Raw genomic sequence first — 9,291 nt, forward strand, 5'->3', positions numbered from 1 at the left:
ATAGGCATTTAGTAACTGCATGAGATAGCTAGCACTTTATTATAACACAGGTGTTGGATTAGATGATTTTTGTCTGGCTGTAGGCTAATCTCCGTGTTCTGAATATGTTCCAGACAGGGTGAGCTAAGTTAGGATGCTTGGTAAGATTTAAATACTGAAGTTCAAATTGCATTTAAAAAATAAAACTTACATTGGCTTTCTCAGGACATAGCCTCATTGTAGCTGAGGAGCATCTGTATCTCTTGAGCAAGGGCTGAGGTATTGAATAGTATCATTCTGGTGCTTGAAAGTCCATGTCTAATAGTTTCAACATCTGGACACACTTTAGGTATGCCCTCAACATCTGTATCTCCAGTCACGTGGTCCTGACTGCAGAGATGACTGGTTGTGTAGAAGAAGACTTCAGGTGTAAATAAATACAAAATTAAGATAATTTGAGAGCCCGAGTGCTTTCATAAAGATTTGCTCTCCCCTTCCTGTGCCCAGACCCCACCCAGTAAACAGTGGAGAGACTGAGCACTAATCTGATTGGAGATTAAGGTTATTCAGATCTGCGCCTCGTTCTTCGTGGAACTGGTCTTTTTCTAGTTTACTCCCACTGCTAGGACATAGCCCTTTGTGGGTGCCAACTGAAAACCTAGGGTCCTTGGCACGGTATCTTTTCCCCAGTAGTTTCTCTGTAGTCCATCCTGTGCTGCTGTAAGAGAACGCAGCAGGCTGGAGGACTCACAAAGAATCAGATTGGTTTCTTAGCATTCTGGAAGCTGGAAGACCCAATACAGAGATTCTGGAATCCTGTCAGGGTTTCTACGCTATGGTCTCCCCTGGCAGAAGGCCAATGGTCAAGAAACATAACTGAGTAAGCGGAAGGCTAACCTCTGTCTTAACACATCCCACTTTTGATATCTAGTCTGTTCCAGTACTGAAGAGGTTAATTCATTCATCAGACCTTATACCTAGTCACCTCTCATTAGGCCATGCCTACCAACACTGTGCCCTGGAGCACCGAGTTCCCAACACATTATGTTAGAGGGTTCTGATGTGCCATTTCCTCCTTAGTGTTGTTACAGAGTTAACTTCTTCCTTCCTTCCTTCCTCCCTTTCTTTATTTTTTTCCAAGACAGGGTTTCGCTGTGTAGCTTTGGCTGTCCTAGACTCATTTTTGTAGGCCAGACTGGCCTTGAATTCACAAATATCTGTCTGCCTCTGCCTCCCGGAGTGCTGGGACTAAAGGTATGCACCACAACGCCCGGCCACCATATAGTTTCTCATCTTTTGAATACTGTGTACGAATATAATCAAGGTCTTAAGGGAAGAAGCAGACAGAGTGTTGAAACCACCACTCTGCACTTGCACTTGTTAGAGAATTTAGCCCCTTGCTGCCTCACTGCCTTGGGCTCTGCTGTGTCTTCAAATTAAGTAAGTAAATCAAACAAGTCACCTTGCTTATGTAGTTGTCCACAGCTGACAGATTGATCTATAACAAACAAATCTACCATTGCCCACTGAAGGGCTTATTATTGTTACTTTGGGTAAAGGATAAGACCATGTGTAGCATGGTCTTCCATGACATATTGGTGACTCGCCAAGCATGTGCTGGACTGGAAGTGTGAAGAAGACTCGTCTCACTATAGATGTTGGTTATCTATTATGTTGTGCCTCGTTTTCTGTACATTTTAAAAAATAATATTTAGGCTTCAGTCCTCAATGAGGATCTATTTCTTATCTATTTAGTTAAGAAGAATGTAATATGGTTATTTAGGAAAAGCAAAGAAATAAAAATAACATAACATAATGGCTCCATGGATGCATCTCTCTCTCTCTCTCTCTCTCTCTCTCTCTCTCTCTCTCTCTCTCTCTCTCTCTCTCCCTCTGCCCTTTATTTTTGTCCTTTGAGGGGAAATATGCTCATGGATATTCACCTATAGATGGCAAGATAGGATGTCACAGGTGACTCATGCTGTGTCCTGTAGTAATTGTACCACACAGAGCTATCGTAGGAAGGAGCCTCTTCCCTTAGGGATTTTTCTAGGATGTTGAATTACCCTAAGGAATACAAATTATTTTCTCATTATCTTCCTGGTTTTAAATAAAAAGGAGATCAAAATTACAGGAATAGTCTATTCTAAGACATTTATAATGCCAACTTTACACTAACACACAACAAATGAATAGGCTTCTGTATTAGAAAGAAAAGCACAGCTCTACAAAGGTCTGCAATTTACACAAAGGCTCAGTTTAAGCCCCACTGCATTATTTTGCCAGCCAATACTGCCAAATTTAGAAGTTAATGTTCATTTCAGTTAATTTTTCTTAGTTTTAATTCCACCTAGATTTCTAGTCCTTTAATATTGTTTTGAGTTTGAGATTTTCCCCACCTACATTAACCTCATGTTTCAGACATTTTATAAACTAAGAATTCTAGAGACATCCCTTCTATATCCATATCTGTTTATTAAAATATTATAATTAAAAAAATAATTCAGAATTTAGGGCAGAATAAAGTACAACTTCACTAAAGAATTTCTTCCATCTTATCTATGCTAAGCCATAACATTGTATGGGATTATGTACTCTGCTTCATGTCCCTTTAACTACAACATAAATGTATGTACTTGTCCCTGGTCCAATGGAGTTACCAAAACCCTTACCGCTATTCAAATCGTCTTGGTGAATGGACTTAGCCATTGGTTGTAAATTGAAACCAAAGTGGGGGAAGATGATAGAGAGAGGACTGGTCCACTGGCTCCTCAGTTCCCAGGAGGTCTGACTTTGTAACTGTCAGTAAGTGTTTTGTCAACCTCACACAAACCTAGATACCTTGGAAATGAGACTCTCAAGCAAGGTATTGCCTCCATCAAACTGGCTGGGCGCATGTCTATACATCATTTTCTTGATTGTTGATCAATGTGGGAGGGCCTGCCCACTGTGGGCGGTGCTATTCCTAGCTAGTCAGGTGGGCCTGGCTCTTATAAGAAAGGCAGCTGGGCAAGCTAAGAGAAGCCAGCCAGAAAGCCTCATTCCTCCATGGTCTCAGCTTCAGTTCCTACCACTAGGTTCCTGCCTTGAGTTTCTGCTTTGGCTTCTCTCAGTGATGGACTATAACCTATAAGTGAAGCAAACCTTTTCCTTCCCAAGTGACTCTTGGTCAGTGTTTTATTACAGTAATTGAGAAGCAAACTAGAAGAATAACGTTTGGTCCTATAAGGGCTTTTCAGTAGTTTAATACTAACCAAGGTTTGGACAGAAACAAATATTATGAGCTGGACATGTCTCTCCCAGGTTCATATGCTGGAGTCATCATCCCCAGTATCTTAGGAAGTGACGTTTTCTGTACTTAGAGACCTTAATAGTCTGGTTACCTTCAAATGAGGCCTTTAGAGTGGGCTGTGAAACAATTTGGCCAGCATCCTTATGAAAAGGGGGGGCCTGAGAACAGAGAGACACTGAGAACAGGTGCACACAGAAAAGGCTGTGTGAAGAAACAATAGGAGGACAGCCATCCCTAAGCCAAGAAGAGAGGCCAAAAGGGAAAGCAAAGCAGTGACCGTGCCAGCTCTTTGATCTGGAACTCCAGCCTCCAGAACCAGACCACGAGACATTTCCGTCACAAAACCCACTCAGTCTGCAGCGTTTTGTTACAGCATCCCTAACTGACTAAAGCAGCAAGCTTCAGTGGGATTCATTGCCTTCCGTTATGCATAACAGAAAGTAGAGTCACTCAAGTCAAAGGCTGAGTCAAGTGTTATTTCACAGAGCTAGCAATCAGGACAAAAAGAAGTCCGGGCTTGGTTCATCAGTAGCTCACAGCATTGCCAAGCATTACCTTTCTTTCCATGTTTCTGTTCCAGCATCCACTAATTAGCACAGTGGCGCTGACCTCAGAGGGGATCACTTCAGGCTGACATGATAGATGTGGGATTTGGGGGGCATGACACCAACAGTGTCTGGAGAAGGAATTATTGTTTCTTGATGTCTTATAAAGGCAAAGAAATTTGTGTTATACATTCTCTGCACTCTTTTATACAGGTCTCCTGGAGACTGGAAATGGATCACGGCCAGTGGCTAATCTTCTTGCTGTTGTAAGGAAACACCCCAGGACACAAGTTGAGAAAGCAGAGATTTATTTTGCTCACGGTTACAGAGGTTTTAAGGGAGGAGGGGGTCGACGAAGAGCACCTCACCATCCTGGCATCTGTAGAACAGTGGGAGAATCCTCATGTTATCTAGCTTTCCCCCTTTCCTGCTTTCTGTTCTGTCCTAACCAAACTAAACACAAAATTGGTATGGATTTTCATCTTCCTGGATAATTAAAAAAAAATTACATGTGTTATCTCATTTGCTACAGATAATTGGATAGGGTGTGGAACTTGCTCAAGTCAAGTTCAGAGGCTTGAAACAACTTCCTCAGGACCATGGAGTGTTTGCTCCCGGGACAGTGAAAAAAAAAAAAAACCGAAAAGGTAATAGGATGAAATGATATATCAGAAAGATATGTTAGTCACTACTTTCTGAACATGACCATGGGTAGCTTAAGTGTACGTCATGCAGAGCCCAGATTAAACTTGATATTCATTCATTTTTATCCCAACTCTGTTGAGCAGATAGTATGAAAGGCCATCTCTTTATAATTAGCATTAGGAACGAGGATCTGAGAAGGACAAATATGCTCATTCCTTTTAGTAAATAGAGTCAGAAAGATGTTTATTAGTAAGGATGGGCTGGGAGGATTGAGTGCAACAACGATCAACCACTGATGCCTTAAAACTAAGTGCCATCAAGATACGTGATTTTGCTCCTGGACATCTTGAGGCGTACATGCTATCTTGAACCTGTGTCATTTGCGATACGTAATATCATCCAAGGACACCACCACAGGACAAGGAAGGGGTATGTGAGCTCTCAGTTGTCTTACCCAATGCTATCTCACAGCCTACTCGCCAGTTCTGCTACCATGACTCCACCCCCACCCCTCTCCAGTCCCCACACCCCCCATCCCCCCATCCCTCCATCCCTCCATCCCTGGTAACAGCAAGAAAAGCTGAGCAGTACACCACAGGGAGGTTTGGGAAACCATCCATTTCGGCCACAGGATTTTTGAGTGAACACCTTCTAGATCTATGTATTGTTTTCTAGTCACTTACGACACTGTACTGGGCAAGGAGTGTTTATCGAAACATCATCTTTGTGATACCTTGGGGTCCGCTGTGCAGTGTGCCTTATCCCCTTGCTTTCAGGCTCTAGGTATAAGAAGAAAAAGGTGTTTCTACTGAAGAAAAGTGATGTGTTTATTTCCTTGCCCTGCAGGGATTGAAGGAAAATACCTGACTTTTTAACCATGGTTTGTCTGAGGTAGGGTTACTATTGCTGTGACGGAACACCACGAACAAAGCAATGAAGGAAGGAAGGCTTTAATTTATTAGGCTTCACTTTCTTATCACAGTTCATCACCAATGGAAGTCAGGACAGCAACTCAAACAGGTGGGAATCTGGAGGCAGGAGCTGATGCAGAGGCTATAGAGGCGCGCTGCTTACTGGCTTGCTCCTCATGTTTTGTTCATCTTGCTTTCTTATAAAATCCAGGACCACCCACAATGGTCTGGGCCATTAAGAAAATGGTCTATAGCTTGTCTACAGTCCCATCTTATTTTTTCACCATTATTTATTTATTCATTCATATTACATCTCAGTTCTTATCCCATCCCTTCTATCCTCCTATTCCTCCATCCCTACCACTTTCACCCTATTCCCCTCACCTACGACTGTGACTGAGGGGGACCTCCTCCCACTGCATATGATCATAGGGTACAAAGTCTCTTCTTGGTAGCCTGCTATCCTTCCCCTGGGTGCCACCAGGCCTCATCAAGGAGACGTGGTTAAATATGGGGCACCAGAGTTCATGTGAAAGTCAGTCCCCACTCTTTACTCATTTGTGGAGAGTGTCCTGTCCATTGGCTAGATCTGGGTAAGGGTTCTATGTTTACTGCACGTATTGCCCTTGGTTGGCTCCGTACTTTGAGTAGAACCCCTGGGCCCAGATCTACCCATCATAATGTTCTTTTTGTAGGTTTCTAGGAGCCTCTGGATCCTTTTATTTCCCCGTTCTCCCATACTTCTCTCACCTAGAGTCCCAATAGGATGTCCTCACATCTATCCCATTTTCCTGGTAAACAGCCCCATCTTATAGAGGCATTTTCTTAACCGAGGCTCCTCCTTGCACATGACTTCAGCTTGTATCAAGTTGGCATAAAACTAGCCAGCACAGATGCCCTTAAGCAAGGCATCTCACTTCTGTGACACCCCTTCTTCAACATGAAAGAAGGGAGTAGTATTTATCTATCTAGAGAGATGTCATTGTAAGGCTCTTAAGGCACAAGTGGCCAAGTCCCGCCCCTCATATACTCCAATGGCTGAAAGGGCCTGCTGCCTGCTGCCAAATTGTCCCAGCCATTATGGACTCTAACCCTCTGAAACAATAAGCCAAAATAAACTTTTTTCCCCTGTAAGTTGCCTTGATTGTGGTGTTTTATCAGAGTATCAGAAAAGTAACTAACTCAGTGAGAAAAGCCATCAACAGACTTACCCAGCTGTGAACCTGTGAGCACAATAGCAACTGGCCTGGCAAGATATGCCCATGGGTCAATAGTGGCATGAATATTATGCGTGCAACCAATGGCTTTCTGATTAGACTTGGGCTTATTCCATGGGAGAAAACACGTGGTGTAAATATGGCTAAGAACCCTTGATAACCTAACATTATTATTTCACTAAAAAGACACAGTGTTAAACTGCTTCATAAGCATATACACCCATAGATTAGTGCAGCTCTCAGTCCTCATCAAAGAAGCTTTGTTTTTTCAGCAGAAAGTGATTCATGCATGACAGGTCAAGTGCAGAGAACAAGTGTCCATGGAGTGCCCAGCCATAACTGGGGACCTTAGAATCACCCTACATTCTCCCAGTGCTCAAACAACATCGTAGACGAGGAGGGAACAGAAAGATTTCAAGAGGCAGAGTGCAGGGAAGACAGATATGAGACAATGTCTTGAGGACATGAAATGGAAATTCCACAAATGAACTCACCGTAGCTGCCCACACAAGACTGGTCAGCATTCCAGCATGGGCCGGGGAAGGAGCTTATGAGCCCCCATTCCTAGCTGAGAAACTATTGGCATTTGATTGCTTCTAGGGAGAGCGCCCATCTTCTTTAGGAGTATTATCTATGGTAGGTTTCCCATGAGCCAGTGGTTGGCTCTATATCCCTGTGCCCATGGGGCAGCAGTAATCTGACTTGATGGTTTTCAAGAGAGAGAGAAAGAAAAAAGAAGAGGACAATGAGATTGGGAAGGGGTTGGGAAATTAGGTGGGATCCCAAAGTAGTTGGAGTTGGAAACGGACTAGATAGTGTCAAAATACTTTCTGGCAAACAATTATTGATATGTTGTCTTGGTTTGCCCAGTGGATTTCTTCAGATCAGTTAAATTAAAAAATTTCCTGTATTTCCTTTCATGGCACTTGAGAGCTGACTGGTTCCAAAGAGGTTCACCAGAAAGTTGGAGCTTTCATGGTAAAATTTACCATTTTTTTCTTGCTCTAGATGCTGATGTATGGCCATGGCATCTCTGAAGAGCTTTGCACCATGGCAGTTTTTCCTAGACCTTTCCTCGTCGGAACTCTTTTATACCAACACATTTTAACTTGACCTGGGTATATAGGTCAATTAAACAGACATACAGTTCCAACATTTGATGATGATACATGATAAAAAAAGGTATTTTCACACAGTTTGCTGGTCACATAATTTTCTCATTTACTACAGATAAAAGCAAAATCTAATGAGTTGGGTTCCCATGATTATTTATTTTTATGTAAAACTTTAAATCTTGGCTGAATATTTGATACCACAACTTCAACACTTTTTGTTGTTCACCAGGGAAGGGACCAAAAAGGAGGCAACAGCTAAGGACACAGGCAAGCCTGGGACTCATCACCCCAAGGGACAGAGTTGAGGCTTATCCTGAACCAGCACATCACAAGGTCAGTTATCTGTTGAAAATCCTTTGGGTTCTTCCTTGGCGTTTGTCATTTTCTTCCTGGATACAACTTCTGGGGCGTGTGATTGGACAGTAGTGGAGACACCATGGAGGTGCTGTTTCATCACACAACTCCAGGGGGCAGCATCCGCACTGTTCATCTCAAAGAAGGAAGCTGGGTCTTCCTTGCCCAGCAGTAGCCCCAACAGGAAGGAAACAAGAGTGTTTTCCCAGCACCCCTTGCAAAGACCATTCTTCTGTTTGATTTCTATTATATACTTAACTCTGTTCAATTCCCAGGGTCCTCATTTGAAATTTTTTAATATTTCCCTTTTCTTCAACATGTTGACACAGGACAGTGTAAGTAGATAAAGCTAAATGATTTTACTTGCCGTCTTTAAGGGGGAAAGCGCTTGGGCTAGCTAGTCTTACTTCTTTAAACATGCTTTTAAAAAAGAGTGCAAATCCTCTAATCTAACTTGTAAAACATTTAATATTTTGGATATACGGTTTTAATGACCATCCAAAAGTCACAGTGGCTGGACAATGGGAGCTGCCGGCCTATTGTGTGTTGGCCACAAAGCCATGAGGTGGCCCTTTCTCTCGGGTCATGAGGTCAAGCTCCACAGCATTAATTTTTGCTGAGTTTCTTTGTTATAAATAACAAACAAGGTCATTTATTTTCCTTCTCTTGTTTCTAATTGCATGCATGGACTCACAGGATGAACTCCACAAACAGGTGGCTGGAATGCTGGGGAGAAAACTTGAAGCCGTTCCAGGAAAGAGGGCATGTCCCACTCTGGTGAAACAGTTTGATGAGGTAGAGACTTAGACCCTGCAGGAGACGCACCTGCACTATTACTGGAAAAGCAAACACTCATCTGTTTGGCATGCACAGATCTATGTAAATTAAGGGAGATGATTTCGCTGCTAGTCCTTGGCTGTTCTCTGATCAAACACAATTGTTTCTCCTTTCTCAAGAAACACACTCTTTATTAGACTCAGGTCCTTCTCAGTTTATTTATTTATTTATTTATTTATTTATTTATTTATTTATTTTACAAGTTTATTGTTCTATGGTTCTTAAAGAGAACATTCCATATAGGTGGATAATCAGAATGCTGGTGTTTTTCCAAGTGCATCATGGAGATGCATTTACATGCAGGGCTCTTTGGAACTGCCTTGGGAAGGTTTAATGTATTATCTGTCTAAGGATTTCTCTCTTTCTTGCCCCTATTGCTATCCTAATGAAAATAAA

The 9,291-nt window shown here is 42.4% G+C and overlaps 1 long non-coding RNA gene across 1 annotated transcript; it reads left to right on the plus strand.

The window, feature by feature from the left end:
* The first annotated feature begins 773 nt into the window (after positions 1-773).
* On the plus strand, positions 774-9,291 carry LOC311582652. Its single transcript, XR_014774181.1, has 4 exons — positions 774-859; positions 4,349-4,463; positions 7,934-8,037; positions 8,755-9,291. It is a non-coding gene; the product is annotated as an uncharacterized lncRNA (long non-coding RNA).

This window comes from Acomys minous, assembly GCF_964271855.1.
Source record: "Acomys minous genome assembly, chromosome: 14".
Taxonomy (NCBI): domain Eukaryota; kingdom Metazoa; phylum Chordata; class Mammalia; order Rodentia; family Muridae; genus Acomys; species Acomys minous.